Below are 17,920 nucleotides of genomic sequence, written 5' to 3'. Positions count from 1 at the left end.
GTGGATGGTACACACTGCAGCCACTGTGCGCCGATGGTGAAGGGAGTGAATGTTTAGGGTGGTGGATGGGGTGCCAATCAAGCAAGCTGCTTTGTCCTGGATGGTGTCGAGCTTCTTGAGTGTTGTTGGAGCTGCACTCATCGAAGCAAGTGGAGAGTATTCCATCACACTCCTGACTTGTGCCTTGTAGATGGTGGAAAGGCTTTGGAGAGTTAGGAGGTGAGTCACTCGCTGCAGAATACCCAGCCTCTGACCTGCTCTTGTAGCCACAGTGTTTATATGGCTGGTCCAGTTAAGTTTCTGGTCAATGGTGACCCCCACGATGTTGATGGTGGGGGATTTGGCGATGGTAATGCCATTGAATGTCAAGGGGAGGTGGTTAGACCCTCTCTTGTTAGAGATGGTCATTGCCTGGCACTTGTCTGTCGCGAATGTTACTTGCCACTTTTGAGACCAAGCCTGGATGTTGTCCAGGTCTTGCTGAATGCGGGCTCGGACTGCTTCATTATCTGAGGGATTGCGAATGGAACTGAATACTGTGCAATCATCAGCAAACATCCCCATTTCTGACCCTATGATGTAGGGAAGGTCATTGATGAAGCAGCTGAAGATGGTTGGGTCTAGGATACTGCCCTGAGGAACTCCTGCAGCAATGCCCTGGGGCTGAGATGATTGGCCTCCAACAACCACTACCATCTTCCTTTGTGCTAGGCATGACTCCAGCCACTGGAGAGTTTTCCCCCTGATTCCCATTGACTTCAATTTTACTAGGGCTCCTTGGTGCCACACTCGGTCAAATGCTGCCTTGATGTCAAGGGCAGTCACTCTCACCTCACCTCTGGAATTCAGCTCTTTTATCCATGTTTGGACCAAGGCTGTAATGAGGTCTGGAGCCGAGTGGTCCTGGCGGAACCCAAACTGAGCATCAGTGAGCAGGTTATTGGTGAGTAAGGGTTTGAGGCCTTTCAAAGCTCTCAGCTAACGAGATCTTCTGAGACTTTATAAGGGTGGAATGGCAGAATTCATGGTGTGGCCTAGGAAATCCCCCAGTGCCAGACAAAGAGGGCATGTGCGAAAGACCTGCTCATACCCTCTAATGAAAAATGGTAGGACATATGAACTGAGGTGGAATCTCAACCAAACCAGGTTCCACCCCGTTTTCCAAAGAAATAAAATAATAACCACATAGGAATATCACATATATATCGTTTAGCACAGCAGTCACAAATTATTTTTCTACTGCTCAAGGAATTAGCTAAGGTTAATAACTACTGTAAAAAATATATGTTGTGTTACTGCTACTATTTGCTTGCTTTACTGTTCGATAAATTTGTTTGGAAGTTAAAGTCGAAGGGAAAGCATAGTGTTGTTTTCTTCTGCGTCCTTCTGAAAACAAGAAGGATCATGTGATAAAACCGGTAACTCAAATAAACTGAAGAGGTTCCCTATTCGATCCCTAGGCACATGGCAAATTTACCTAGATACCTGGACACATAAAAACATTCCTTGGCGCACAAGGCACTAGAGCTTACTTACAAGAGTAGTCTGAAACATGGAAGCCCAATAAATGTAAAATAAAGAAAACCCAAAAATCTGCGTCCGGGGGATTATGCTTTCCCTTAGACTTTAACTTCCAAACAAATTTATCGAACAGCAAAGCAAGCAAATAGTAGCAGTAACACAACATTTATTTTTTATAGTAATTATTAAGCTTTGTTAATTCCTTGAGTAGTAAAAAAAATTGTGACTGCTGTGCCAAACTATATATATATGTAATATTCCTATGTGGTTATTATTTTCTTTCTTTGGAAACGGGGTGGAACCTGGTTTGGTTGAGATTCCACTTCATTTCTTATGTCCTGCCATTTTTCAGTAGAGGGTATGCGCAGATCTTTCGCACATGCCCTCTTTGTCTAGGTCTGGGGAATTTCCTAAGCCGCACCGTGAATTCTGCCAACCCACCCTTATTATGCCTCAGAAGTTCTTTTGTTAGTTGAGAGCTGGCATGAGTCTTGCTGAGGTTCTTGGAAAGGCCTCAAACGCTCATCCCCTATAGAATCAATTACTTTTAACAAAAATGCTCCATGGGACCTTCCTGGGCCTCCTTTTCTTTGTCAGAGTGCCATCCTAGCTGAAAGTAATTTAGGGATAATTTTTACAGCAGCACACCTGCGAGCAAGTATTAGGAATTGTAGTCCCACATGATTTTTCGTCCATGCCTGATTTGCAACCCACAGAGTTTTCCAACTTTACCATCCATTAAAGTTGAGTTCAAATCCCCAATTCACACTCCTGTCGTGCAAAGCTCTGCACCAGGAGTGCTAACCCTTTAAATTCATCTCAATGTGTACAGGGCACAGTACCAATGATCAAACAAAGCGACAACAAAAGGAGAAAAAAATAATGTGTTATGGTGTTCCTTATTGATTCATTAAAATTTCAATTAGGAAGACATTTGATGAAACCACCGAGTACCTTCCTTCACAAGAAGAAAGCTATGTTATTCCCAGAGACCTAGTTGCAGTAGGCTAATACATCAACATGTCACACTAATCAATCCTCAAGACAACACTGTGTCTTCCAAAGTATGATATTTAACAGACCATAACATGGTTTGGAATGTTACTTTAAGCTTAGAGATTGATGGTTTCTGCTTTTCTAAATCCTCTGCCATTAGATTCCTCCTCTCTAATTGATCCAGGCTATTGATTTGTACTCATCAATTCATCACATGTTCTTTCTCTAGCTTTCTTCTGTTATAGGAATTCTGTTCAAGGAATGATAATGCAATACCCAAATGGATAATTGTACTCACTTACTCATGATATACCATCTGCTTTCCTCACAGAACAAGGAGAACCTAGTATCACTCTAGCTGAACCCAAAGGACACCACTTGCCACAGCACTACAGACACCATCTCTACTTGTAGCTGGCACTAGAGCAGATACCTTCAGTGCAGCAGAAGTAGCCAGTGATATTAATAAGTAGGCATAGGGTGAAAAATGTGCTAGTAGTGGTGAGGAGGGATTAACTGGTATGAGATGAAGTGCAACATTCCGACTGCTCTCCTGAATCATATGGTGTTTAGAGAAATAAATACTGATTCATTATAAAAATGTCTATATATTTGAATATTTGCATTTAGGAAACTGACCATCACTTTAAATTTTTATTAATGTGTTTGAATTGGGGTAAAAGCCACCTCCCTGCATTCCGCGGCTCACATGTCTGCAGGTTGTTGCTAAGGGGCAAGGTGTGCCTTTAATATGAGTGTATTTCAGTGGTCAAATTATTTGGGTTGATATCACCTGTTCACTGTTTGCTTTGTTCCTATGTTGTCAATTAAGACTAAAGAAATTTGCAGTCAGGTAATAAGTGAATTTGGGTGTAATGCTTATTTCGATAGAAACTATAAGCATCTTCTGCATCTTTAAGTATATGTTTGATTTATAGCTTTATTTGATTTTAACAGATACATTTTTGATCTTTGTGCCCAATCAAACTTCAAAGGGTACCAAGGATAGATCTCAGGAAACATGTTCCCAGATCATCAGTGCTACCAAGGTCACCGAGAGCAAGGTTAGAGATCTGAGGGGAATATGCAAACTACCCCATTTAAAATTATTCTTAATAAAAATATCAGGGAAGAGTTACATCTGTTCAGCATTTTTCGAATTTCAGGGGAAATACATAGAGCAAATTGTTGTATTGTCTTTGCTACTGTTTATATGCTTTTAATAAACCTATTCCATAGTTGATAGCCTAAGCCTCAGTGTGATAAAGTGTTTTTTCTACCACTCTTTAAAGTTTCGGAGGTCATAAGTGGGCTTATGACATATCCAGTACAGTTACAAGAGTTTCTGTATGACCCCTGGGCACTCTACAGTACCAGGTATTGCATATATAAAGCCATGCTTTGGCTTGTAGGGAACAAAGGCTCACTTATGGAAGTGATCTTGAGCACTGAGCACAATGAAAATATTTGAGCAAAACTCAAAACTTTAAACTTAGGGGTCTTGATTTCCAACAGAGTCTCGTACAACAAAAGGACAATATTGAGGGGTCACTAGTCTCCATGCATATTACACTGAAAGGTGACCTGGAAAGGGTGGAGGCGTTCAACAATCAGATATGCACTGTCATCTCCTACATGTTAATACTATTGAGCAGGAATCATCTGCACTGCATTGAGCTTGGGGCAACACCAGTGAAACCTGCAATGCAGACCTCATTGTGTAAGTCATCGACACAAAGAGAATACTTGTCATGAAGGATTTTACTGCTGCAATAGAGCCTTTGGGGCCCAACCTCCAATATGCAGTCATGGCCACCTTCAACTTGCTTGATAAGCATGAAGGATTGTTCTATGCTCAGACACATCGGAGATGCCCTCTAGCAGTAGCATCCATGAAATAGTATTGGCACTCAGCTCAGTGGCAGCTCTATGCCATCACTTAGCTCTGCACAAGTAGACACTGCCTCTGAGGCCACAGCCACTTCAGCAAAGGAGACCCTTGGCACTGATGCAACGACATCAGAGTTAGTTACAGATACAGGTACACAGTCTTTCTGTAACCCCTGCACCTCACCATTTGGCTTTGCAGCTGCTCTCACTGGTACTCCTTCAATTAGGGGAATGCTTATCACCAAGGTATATCCTGGCACAGAGAAGCTCCTGACATACAAATGGCAAACACATTTGCAAAACGCATTAAAAGCATATATTATTATACTGCAAAATTGAAACAAAATTAATTGGCTTTAGTATATTTTGCAGTCCGTAAATCTTTTATTGTGCAGGAAAGTGTCAAATATCCAAAAGGTAAGTAGCTAACTCCTGATTTTTTTAAAAATTCATTCATGGTATGTGGGGGTTGCTGGCAAGGCCAGCATTTATTGCCCATCCATAAGTGGCCCTTGAGAAGGTGGTGGTGAGCCGCCTTCTTGAACCGCTGCAGTCCATGTGGTGAAGGTTCTCCCACAGTGCTGCTAGGTAGGGTGTTCCAGGGTTTTGACCTAGCGACGAAGAAGGAATGATGATATATTTCCAAGTCAGGATGGTGTGTGTCTCAGAAGGGAACGTGAAGGTGGCAGTGTTCCCATTCGCCTGCTGCCCTAGTCCTTCTAGGTGATAGAGGTCATGGGTTTGGGAGGCGCTGTCGAAGAAGCCTTGGCGAGTTGCTGCAGTGTATCTTATAGATGGTACACACTGCAGCCATAGTGCGCCGGTGGTGAAGGGAGGGAATGTTTAAGGTGGTGGATGGGGTGCCAATCAAGTGGGCTGCTTTGTCCTTGATGGTGTCGAGCTTCTTGAGTGTTGTTGGTACTGCACTCATCCAGGCAAGTGGAGAGTATTCCATGACAATCCTAACTTGTGCCTTGTAGATGGTGGAAAGGCTCTGCGGAGTCAGGAGATGAAACACTCGCCACAGAATACCCAGCCTCTGATCTGCTCATGCAGACACAGTAGTTATGTGGTTGGTCCGGTTTTGTTTCTGGTCAATGGTGACCCCCAGAATGTTGATGGTGGGGGATTCGGCAATGGTAATGCCGTTGAATGTCAAGGGGAGGTGGTTAGACTCGCTCTTGTTGGAGATGGTCATTGCCTGGCATTTGTCTGGCGCAAATGTTACTTGCCACTTATGAGCCCAAGCCTGGATATTGTCCAGGTCTTGCTGCATGCGGACACGGACTGCTTCATTATCTGAGGGGTTGCGAATGGAACTGAGCACTGTGCAATCATCAGCAAACATCCCCATTTCTGAGGAACTCCTGCAGCAATGTCCTGGGGCTGAGATGATTGGCCTCCAACAACCACTACCATCTTCCTTTGTGCTAGGTATGATTCCAGCCACTGGAGAGTTTACTCCTTATTCCCATTGACTTCAATTTTACTAGGGATCCTTGATACCATGCTCAGTCAAATGCTGCCTCAAGGGCAGTCACTCTCACCTCACCTCTGGAATTCAGTTCTTTTAGACCATGTTTGGACCAAGGCTGTAATGAGGTCTGGAGCTGAGTGGTCCTGGCAGAACCCAAACTGAGCATCGGTGAGCAGGTTATTGGTGAGTAAATGCCGCTTAATAGCGCTGTCGACGACACCTTCCATCACTTTGCTGTTGATTGAGAGTAGACTGACGGGGCGGTAATTGGCCGGATTGTATTTGTCCTGCTTTTTGTGGATACCTGGGCAATTTTCCACTTTGTCGGGTAGATGCCAGTGTTGTAGCTGTACTAGAACAGTTTGGCTTGAGGCGCGGTTAGTTCTGGAGCACAAGTCTTCAGCACGACAGCCGGGATGTTGGTGGGGCCCATAGCCTTTGCTGTATTCAGTGCACTCAGCCGTTTCTTAATATCACATGGAGTGAATCGAATTGGCTGAAGACTGGCTTCTGTGATGGTGGGGATATCGGGAGGAGGCCGAGATGGATCATCCACTCGGCACTTCTGGCTGAAAATGGTTGCGAATGCATCAGCCTTGTCTTTTGCACTCACGTGCTGGACTCTGCCGTCATTGAGGATGGGGATGTTTACAGAGCCTCCTCCTCCCGTTAATTGTTTCATTGTCCACCACCATTCATGACTGGATGTGGCAGGACTGCAGAGCTTTGATCTGATCCGTTGGTTGTGGGATCACTTAGCTCTGACTATAGCATGCTGCTCCTGCTGTTTAGCGTGCATGTAGTCCTGTGTTGTAGTTTCACCAGGTTGGCACCTCATTTTTAGGTACGCCTGGGTGCTGCTCCTGACATGCTCTTCTACACTCCTCATTGAACCAGGGTTGATCCCCTGGCTTGTTGGTAATGATAGAGTGAGGAATATGCCGGGCCATGAGGTTACAGATTGTGCTGGAATACAATTCTGCTGCTGCTGATGGCCCACAGCGCCTCATGGATGCCCAGTTTTGAGCTGCTAGATCTTTTCTGAATCTATTCCATTTAGCTCGGTGATACTGCCACACAACACGTTGGATGGTGTCCTCAGTGCGAAGACGGGACTTTGTCTCCACGAGGACTGTGCAGTGGTCACTCCTACCAATACTGTCATGGACAGATGCATCTGCGACAGGTAGATTGGTGAGGACGAGGTCAAGTAGGTTTCTCCCTTGTGTTGGTTCGCTCACCACCTGCCGCAGGCCCAGTCTAGCAGCTATGTCCTTCACGACTTGGCCAGCTCAGTCAGTAGTGGTGCTACCAAGCCACTCTTGGTGATGGACATTGAATCCCCCACCCAGAGTACATTCTGTGCCCTTGCTACCCTCAGTGCTTCCTCCAAGTGGTGCTCAGCATGGAGGAGGACTGATTCATCGGCTGAGGGAGGGCGGTAGGTGGTAATCAGCAGGAGGTTTCCTTGCCCATGTTTTACCTGATGCCATGAGATTTCATGGGGTCCAGAGTCAATGTTGAGGACTCCCAGGGCCACTCCCTCCCGACTGTATATCACTGTACCGCCACCTCTGGTGGGTCTGTCCTGCCGGTGGGACAGGACATACCCAGGGATGGTGATGGAAGAGACTGGGACGTTGGCTGAAAGGTATGATTCTGTGAGTATGGCGATGTCAGGCTGTTGCTTGACTAGTCTGTGGGACAGCTCTCCCAATTTTGGCACAAGTCCCCAGATGTTAGTAAGGAGGACCTTGCAGGGTCGACTGGGCTTGGTTTGCCTTTGTCGTGTCCGGTGCCTAGTGGTCCGATGCCGGGTGGTCTGTCTGGTTTTATTCTTATTGTGACTTTTTTTAGCGAGATTTTACAACTGAGTGGCTTGCTAGGCCATTTCAGAGGGCAATTAAGAATCAACCACATTGCTGTGGGTCTGGAGTCACATATAGACCAGACCGGGTAAGGACGGCAGGTTTCCTTCCCTGAAGGATATCAGTGAACCAGATGGGTTTTTACAACAATCCGGTAGTTTCATGGCCACCATTACTGATACTAACTTTTTATTCCCAATTTTATTTAATTAACTGAATTTAAGTTCCCCAGCTGCCGTGGCAGGATTTGAACTCACGACTCTGGATTATTAGTCCAGGCCTCGGGATTACTTAACCAGTTACATAACCACTATGCTACCATACCCGTAATTATCATTGCTGGGTGCCTGGAAGGCTCATGTGTCTTTGAAATTAAGTTCCACTGCCAATCATAGTGCAGTAGAGAAGACTGACTCTTCTTACAGATCTCTGTGAATGCCTCCATTAGCTGGGGGTGGTAATTGCTGTAAGTTACGTGCCTCCTACGTTTTCTGCCTTCCTGACCCGCACTCTCATCCAATTACTTCTGCTCCAACGTGATACACCCACACATGGCTTTTACATCCGTGCTTTCTGACTAAATTTTATTGTACTACTCATTTCTGAAACTGCAGTGGTGATATTTTGAAATCTGATTCATTAAATTCACTACACCAGATCTGACCTGAAGTAAAATGCTTTTTGATTTCACTGTAGCAGTAGGGAATCCTGCATGAGCTAATCAATAGTGACTTTAACAAAGGCTTATTGTGCAAAAATTGGCTTTCTCACTCATTTTTTGCTAATGTTTGGAAGCCCTCAGAGCACCACTAAATGTGGACAAATAGTCTGTTAGTGAGCTGTATCAACATTGCAGCCCTTTTTACTCATACCTGTTTTCTCGTTGAAATTATCAAGCAGAAGTAAATATAACCCCTCGTCTCTGTGTCTGTATCTGATGTCCACTTCTAAAATCCTTCGAGAAAAGAGCTGTGGTAAATTTCCTAGGTCCTCATTTAGATATAAGTATTTCTGGCATGCAGACGATGCCTTAATAATAATGTATACTGTTGATTGAAGCAGAAATTGCCGGAGGTTTTGCCTTGTGGGCTTCCTCGAGGATTGAAGCATACAGAAACAGATGGTGCACACATTGATGTTACCTACATACTCTGAAGTTCCACAGTAGAAGTTACTTATTTCAGCATTTCCGACGCTGTTCCCCTTGGTCTATTTGAGTCTCAGTTGAATCCAATGCAGAACCACTGATCTTGACCATTAACAATTGTAGGGTTTTTATTAACACTCTCTTTACTACTTTATGGTACCGAGAGGTAAGGGTCAACTGAGCCTGAAAACTTCTCTAAATAATTAGTTTTATTGACATTAAAACACAACAGTTTTACAGACAGAGATACTTACAACCTTAGCGGTATTACACCTCGAAACTCGGAATGATCAATTCTTCTATTTTGGGAGACTGAGGGGTTAATTCTCTGTTGACATCTTCTTTGAACTGCTCCTTCTTTGCCTCACGAACCTACTGCAAAATGCCTGTCTTTATATCTTTCTTGCTGATGCAAAAACAGTTTGCTAATGTGTATGATAGTTTCTCACAAGATAGCTAGGCAGCTGTCTTATCTTTTACATGGCCCTTATCTCCGCAAAAATACACAGCAGTTAGACTTCAACAGTCTGAAGCAGTAATAATAATAATCCAAGATACCTTTTGAACTCACCAAGGCTTCTTCGACAGCACCTCCCAAACCCGCGACCTCTACCTCTAGAAGGACAAGAGCAGCAGGCACATGGGAACAACACCACCTGCACGTTCCCCTTCAAGTCACACACCATCCCGACTTGGAAATATATCGCTGGTCCTTCATCATCACTGGGTCAAAATCCTGGAACTCGCTTCCTAACAGCACTGTGGGAGAACCTTCACCACACGGACTGCAGCGGTTCAAGAAGGCGGCTCACCACCACCTTCTCAAGGGCAATTAGGGATGGCCGATAAATGCTGGCCTCGCCAGTGATGCCCACATCCATGAACGAATAAAAAATAAACTTGGTCAAACTTCTCAGCATACCTTCTGAACAGTTCTGTGTTTCCATTCTCTTAGTTTTAAAAGTCCACATTGAAAAAATCAAAATCCTTCACAATTTTAAAGATCAGGATTCTCCAAATTATGATTTTGTAGAATGATTGGAAACACAGGTGGAATTTTCTGGTGAGAATGAACCCAATTCTAGTTCTATTCATTCGGGAATAATTAATATTGATCTAGAATGCCAGACTGGCGTTTAAAGGGTGACATCAGTAAAGGAGCATACAGCAGGAATCTATCATTAGTGCAGTTTTGGAGATTAATTAGGATTAGATAGATGGATGATGAAGATTGGTACTGAAACTGTAAATGGTTAGATATCCTGCAGTTAGACTAGCAGTAGGAAGAATCAGGAGCAGTTTAAACACCAGTTTCATTAGTGGTGGGTATTTGTTTTCTTGGTTTTCATTTTTGAAGCATTGTTCTGCTTTGGCTTGAGTTCTGGTTAAATTGGCTTGAACTGAATATTCAAACCCAAACTCAACTCTGTGGCCTCCTCCCCTAAGGTTCTGACACTAATTCTCCTTCATAACTTTGGTAACAGAACCAGGTTTACCAAAGCAGAAAACAAAATGCCAGGGTTTTCATTGAGGTAACGATGTCAGGACTGAAGCTCTCAGAACTGAGGAAACCCATACTGCACACGGTTGAATGCTCACTCAATCAAAACAATAAAAAAATTAAAGGGGAGATCAATCTGTTAAACTTATTGTTTAGATTAAAGCAATGCATGGTGCATTCATGACTTAACTGAGGTTTAAGACTTTAATTAAACATTTCTTTCATCCCAACTACACCTGCACTATAGCTACTGCAGTACCTTGGAACAATGTAACTATGTCTTTGAAAATCTGGTCATCTGATTGGATATCTTAGATCAGTACACAACAATCTGGTTGGATAGCTAAAGTTCATTGGTCCCAAAAATCTGTAGTGGTTATAGCAAAATCTCAGCGTAACTTTGGATACGCCATTGCAGCCATCTGGGATGCCTTTGTGGTGGTGTAAGGATGCCCTTACAAGGCCATCAGCGTAATTGGGGAGGGTATTCTGAACTTCGGTGCTCGCACACCACAGGCCTTCTTTGGGACCCAGCATATAGTAGGTGCGGGTCCATCTGGTGAGACTGGCTGACCAAGGGTAGATGTGGGGCTCATCCGAGGGTCCAGGCTAGAACTGTGGCCCCATAGATCTTTTAATAATGATTTGATGGTGGTTCCCTGTTTCTGAAAAGGACTTTCTGGCCTCTTTGACAAGGGTTGCACCTTAGATGCGCCCCAGCTTGCCAAAGACATTTTAATCGCAGAACCCTCAGCCACCTCCCCCCCCCCACCACCATTTCCCACCCCCAAGCCCCACTGTTTATGCCATTTCCTCAGGGGTTCTGCTGCTCTCCTCCCAAAGTTACGGCAGGAGATCGGGAGAACCCTCATGGAAATTCAGGGCCCTACTGTCAGTCTCCCTTAATCTTCTCTGTTCCAATGGAAAAAGTCCCAATTTTTGAAATCAGAACTATAGTCTTCCATTTGTGGTACCATTCTGGTGAATCTTTGCTGTACCCTTTCTATGGCTCTAATATCCTTTCTATAATAAGATGCCCAGAATTGTACATAATACTCCAAATGTGGCATGAACAATATCTTGTACCCATTCAACATCATTTCCTTGTCTTTGTATTAAATGCCCAGAGTGCCACTTTCCTTTTTTACGGCCCTTTCTACCAGTGATTTCAACGCACTGTTTTTTTCGGGTGGTCAAGGCACTCGCCTGAATCGGGACTGAACCTCATACATTTATGCAAATCGAGATCCTATGGCGTACATAACTTACTGATGGCATTTTAATTGCTGACTGTGTAGGGTGCCCTCTCAGTGAAACCTGGTGTGCAGGAAGAAGAGGCCCTATAAGTAAGTTTTAAACTTTCCTTTGTGGGGCCAGAAGGAGCAGGAGTGCTCCTCCAGGCTCCTCAAGGAAAGTCTAGGCCTCTGCTGCCCTGGGCTCCCCCTGCTCCTGCTCACGAGACTCTTTTGAATCCCCTCCCCCCTCCCCCCAGTGAATTACCCAATTGCCGGAAAACTGCGGTGGCTTCCCCGCTCAAGCCCTGATCAATATGCCATTTGCTGCTTTAGACGGCTGGCTCATTCGCAGCAGGTTAATATCGGAGACGACGGGAAAAGGTCAAGTTCCAAGCGGATAAGTAGCCTGTCCGTTTTTAACTGCCCATCCGTCCAGTTTCCACCTGGCAGGTCGGGTAAAATCGACCCCATTGCAAGTTCTAAATAAACAAATTCAGTCTATTCATTGTAGCTGTGTATGTGATGAGAGAAATATCTGACAGATTATCCAGACACGTAATGCATCCTGGAAATACAATTTCAGCCAACACAGAATTCATCTTGTATGTGCAAACTCTGCATGACTTATTTCAACAAGTGCATTAATTTCCATTTTAACCTCATTTCATTTGAATGTATTAATAATTGAACAACGATTCCAAAATGTCAAACAAATGTCTCCCATGCATCCCCTACTGGTTTTGTCCCAAATTGCAATTCAAGAGTTTCGAAGAAATAAACAAGTGCAGTGTCAATCTATAGTGACGCCTGCTGGTAAACTAATGGGGGAATGATTTCCTCCATGTGTTGTGTAATGAAATCATAAACCTATTTATAAAGAAACCATTTGAGATTTTGCCACACTTACTCCACAGAAGAAATCATCTTCCATAATATATTAGATCGTGATCTTAAATAAATATTTCCGCAAAGAAGCAAGCTGTTCTTGATTTTAGGAATTCCAACCATAGGATCTGGTCTTAATTTAAGGCAAATAAACTTCTTAATTATTTATTTTCTTTCATTCCTTTACAGCCCACTTTGACAGGACGTGCCCATGACTGTAATAATCTACAATTGTAAAACTTAAATAAATTAATGCTTTTGTCCCACAAAAAGAAATAAAACAGCAGCAACACAAAGTTACTTCTAGGAGTGGTTTAGTTGCAAACAATGGCTAATGTTCAGGATAAATATCCAAATAAAAGGATCAGTTAAGGTGGACAAGGAGGATGTCAGCACTGAATGGTAAACTATGATTGGCTTTATTCTCATTGGTACAAAAACAGATTGAGAGGACTCATGATCCAGGTCTTAGAAAAAGCTTATTGGAAGAATTTTCCATTCAGAGTAGTATATGCACATTCACACTAATCTGAACAACAGGACTGTTAACTAGAAGACTGTATTGTAAAACTGAATGAACATGGAAAAGAAGGCTATGAGTTCACCCACATTAGTTTAGAGTATTAGACAATAAGAAAGTATGCAATGAGAAAGGCCATTCAAACCATCAAACCTGACCCTTTCTCAGTCTGTGTCTATATACATGAACTCTACCCCACCTGTTTCACTTCCCAAAGAAATGTTCTATAAAAACTTCCTGATTCCAAAAGATATCAGAAAAACTCCAGATTATTCATCCAAAGAGATCCGTTGGATTAGTGCCAATTATTGAGAAGACCGGTCTGAAGAGACTGCTGTACTGAGCTGGCATCTGACTCAACAGGACTGCGTGAAGGTTTGAACAGCCAATGGAGTGTGCTGCAACAATGGGAATGCCTTAATGAACCAGTTTAATGGGAGGAAGCACGCTTTGCAGGTGTCATGTAACCAATGGAAGCACAGCAGGTATTGATGGTATTCACGTCAATTCTTTGTTTATTGTTCATTCCTAGTTGCCCTAAGAAGGTAGTGATGGGCTGGCTTAAAACACTGCAGTCCTTGTGGTGATGGTGGTCCCCACATTTCTTAAAAGCTACTCTAGACTGAGGGTGGGGGAATGCTAATTCTTGAAAAACAGATTCAGGAATTGATGAGTCACGATACTGCTGAACCACTGCAATAGGAATACGGGGCCTCAGTTTAACATTTACAACAATGCAGCAATCCCTCAACACTATGCTGGAGTCGCAGTCCAGACTATAAGCTCTTATCTCTTCATATGGAGCACGAATTTACAACCTTCTGACTCAGGGGCCAGTGCACTACCAGCTGAGCTAATGTAAAGGAACATTAGAAGTTAAATATTACTTTATGTTGGGAGTGGGGCGTGGGGGTGGGGGGGGGGGGGGGTGGGGGTGGTAGCGGTGGGGGGAGGGGAGGGAGTCCATTAATTCTTTAGAGTGTAGCTCAAGTAAAAATATACAACAGTAAACAGGTTTCTTATATCTGTAGCTTACCAGTATTTGAAATAATGATTGTTTCAAAAATAAATATGTAAGCTAATTTATGATAATTCATTAAGACTGGTGTACTACTGTGTAGAATTGTTCAGGGATCACTTTATTACAAGGAACATGGAATCAGGGAATTTTTTAATGAGAGTTCGCAATTAAGCTTTATTAATAATATACAACAGTATCAGAGGTTAAGTTAATCTGCACAGCCTGACAGACTGTCTATGTTTTTATTGAAATAAATTAGATTAAAGGCAGTAACGTATTTCATTGACAGTAATTAGACGTAGAAATATATTATGAAAGTTGAAGAATAAGACCTGGACTTCCATACAGTCCATTATATTTATGACTTCTAGTTTTGGACATCCCCATGAGTGGAAACATTTTCTCCTCGTCTACCCTATCAAACCCTTTCATCATCTTAAAGACCTCTATCGGCTCACCCCTTAGCCCGTTACTTAGTTAAGCGTGAGTACTTTATCATCAGCCATTCTGTTTCCAGAGAGACATGTTGGGTCGGGGCTATCACAGGACTGAGATGTAAAGTGAAAAGCAGGTAGATCCAGAGATGGGTTAGACGCCAACAACAGGGGCTACCCTAATAGGTCATTTACACAGTGAGTAGCTGAACCACAATGACTAGTAAAGATCAAGATTTGATCCCTGGTATGTGTCAAGGCTTAGCATAAGCCGGAGTGGTTCTTTTTTTCCCGATTCTTCACACTCTTCTCTCAGTGTGAAGTAGTGGAAGGATTCACAGGCTGATTGACAGTCAGGCAGGCGGTGACGTGACATGACGTGACACCCCTTATATGGTTGTAACCATCTTTATACCAGCCAATAGGGTGGTTAGTCCTATACAGCGGGGGCTCCCACAACCCATACGATGGGGGCACACACCCACTGGACGTGAGTATCCCGCTGGATGTCAAACCGAGAATTCAGTGCAGGTGCTCTGGGATCTGCTCACCGGGGCTGTCTGGAGTGAGGTTCGAATCCTGAACCTTCTGACTCAGAGATGTAGAATGGTAGCACTTACACGAAGACTCACTCCAGCATGACTGGTGGAGTAGCAGGACTGACAGCTGGCTGGGGGGGGGGAGGACAGGCTGATTTTAAAGTGAAAGAAAAGTGAAGCATGGGATAGACTGACCAAGAAGGAAGCACAGGAGGGCCAGGGATTTTATGCAGAGGTAGAACAGGGCATGGATTCCTCAAATTGTGTTTGATTCTTTTGTGGAAGCCCTGGTAGCTTTACATCAGTGACAATAGAGTTGTAGAATCTCTGCCATTTTATTCCTAAGAGAACATGATAACCCGCTGACCTCAGAACTAACGACATTTAAAAGGGGAGTCTTTCCACCTCAGCATCCTGCTATATGCCAGGACCACATGTCAGGAAATTGTGCACCACCAGGCCATGATTTTTGCATAAGCACCAAAACATAAAATTACCATTAAAACTTTCTTCTCAGCCTCAGCTCGGATGGAAATTGTCATGGTGGCTTCCTCCTGACAATTATTTTTTTTTGCTGTGCACCACGTGGCTCCATCCAGTGGAAGCCCAAAATTGTCTCGCCTTCTTATCCACAGGACTCCAATTTACATGGGCTAATGAGGCACCTGCGTGTTTTTGGTGGGTGGCTGGGCCAACCATAATGGCGGCGGTCCGTAAATCAGTGGAAACGGAGTGGCAAGTGATGACCGCGATTTTCAGCATGTCACCACCATAATCCACCCAAAATTTAGTCTCCATGTGTGATGGCGAAATTGTGTGGGTGGCCAGGGTTATGCATTTAATACATAAGAACATACAAAGATAAGAAATAGAAGCAGGAGTATGCCATATGGCCCCTTGAGCCTGCTCCACCATTCAATAAATCATGGCTGATCTTCTACCTCAACTCCACTTTCACTCCCTATCCCCATATCCCTTGATTCCCCTGGTGTCCAAAAATCTATCGATCTCAGTCTTGAATATACTCAACGACTCAGCATCCACAGCCCTATGGGGTAGAGAATTCCAAAGATTCACAACCCTCTGGGTGAAGAAATTTTTGCTCATCTCGCTCCTAAATGGCCGACCCCTTATCTTGAGACTATGACCCCTAGTTCTAGAATCTCCAGCCAGGGGAAAGATCCTATCAGCATCTACCCTGTCAAGCCCAATCAGAATTTTATACATTTCAATGAGATCACCTCTCATTCTTCTAACCTCCAGAGAATATAGGCCCATTCTACTCAATCTCTCCCCATTGGACAATCCTCTTATCCCAGGAATCAATCTGGTGAACCTTCGTTGCATCCCTTCTAAGGCAAGTATATCCTTCCTTAGGTAAGGAGACCAAAACCGTACACAGTTCTCCAGGTGTGATCTCACCAGAGCCCTATATAATTGCAGCAAGACCTCCTTACTCATATACTCCAACCCCCTTGCAATAAAGGCTAACATACCATTTGCCTTCCTAATTTCTTGCTGTACCTGCATTTCAACTTCCTGTGATTTGTGTACAGGAACACCCAAATCCCTCTGATTACCAACATTTCTTAGTCTCTCACCTTTTAAAAAAATGTTCTGCTTTTCTATTCTTCCTATCAAAGTGGATAATTTCACATTTCTTCACATTATGCTCCATCTGCCACCTTCTCGCCCACTCACTTAACATGTCTATATCCCTTTGCAGCCTCTTTGAGTTTCTTCATAACACGTACTTTTCTGACTGCTACATATGTTAGAGATTGCTGAAGCAGTTTGATTGAGTCTGAAATTCGTCCACAGATGAAGAATTCATTTAATAAATCTGACATTCCCTGCTCCTCGTGTTATTATCAGGTTTATTACCCTTTCGCCTCCATCACATTGCCTGTACTGCAACTTACTGCATAATGAATATTAAATATAAGCATAAAGATAGACGATAGGCAAATATCTGATGTTGCATTTGAGGCAGTAATTCAGCCTTGTGGATGGTCATAAACCATTTGAGCACTGTCTCAGTTTATGTCATCAGACTCCCTCAACTGAATGACTGCCTTGTAACTGACTGTGAACCATCATTGAATACACTTATACATTATCAAAGTAAGATTGTAATATTAGGTTTTCAGTGCTCCATTCATATTGGATTCTAAGAATATCATGGTTAAATTAACATAGTGTCCTAGTTAACTAACACTTTATTTCCTCTTTCATCTTGCACTTTGTGCATGTCTGTAATAGCTTTATATGTTTTATGTTGTGTCTTTTATCTTCTTAAGTGCTACAGGTACACAAACTGCCATACAAAGAAAATAATAACTAGAAGCTGGAATCGATATAGAGCAATGGGTAACATCAGAAAAAAATTTCAACATGCTATCTAATGAAAAAGATATTGGGGCTGAGATTCCACTGGTTTCCTGCAGTAACTCAGGCAGGACACCAGTTGCACCCCACAGCATTTCAGCCCCAGTAGTATTGCAGCCAGGAATGGAAATACTCTGCTCTGTAACAAGCATTGCATAGGATTTAAACCTAATACAGTGGAAAATCACATGTGAAGCAAGATCATTTGTTAAATAAGGAAACAGCTATTCAGCAGAAGACACTGCTGATCCCTAGTGTCAGAGGACTGAATTGTGAGGAAAGTTTATAAAAATATGGATTCTTCAATATTGAAAGGAGGTGGATGAGAGAGGACATTATAGAGGTATATAAGATACCAGGTGAATAGCTTAATCCTGAGCATTATTTCATGTTAAACGATGAGTGGGGACATGGGTAGAATCTGCTAAAAGGCAAGTTCAGGACTGATGGGAGGAATTAGTTAAAATACTTGAAGGGAAAAAATTTGCAGCACTTCAG

This window comes from Heptranchias perlo, chromosome 3, assembly GCF_035084215.1.
Source record: "Heptranchias perlo isolate sHepPer1 chromosome 3, sHepPer1.hap1, whole genome shotgun sequence".
Lineage (NCBI taxonomy): Eukaryota > Metazoa > Chordata > Chondrichthyes > Hexanchiformes > Hexanchidae > Heptranchias > Heptranchias perlo.
Note: the sequence above shows the minus strand (reverse complement) of the source record.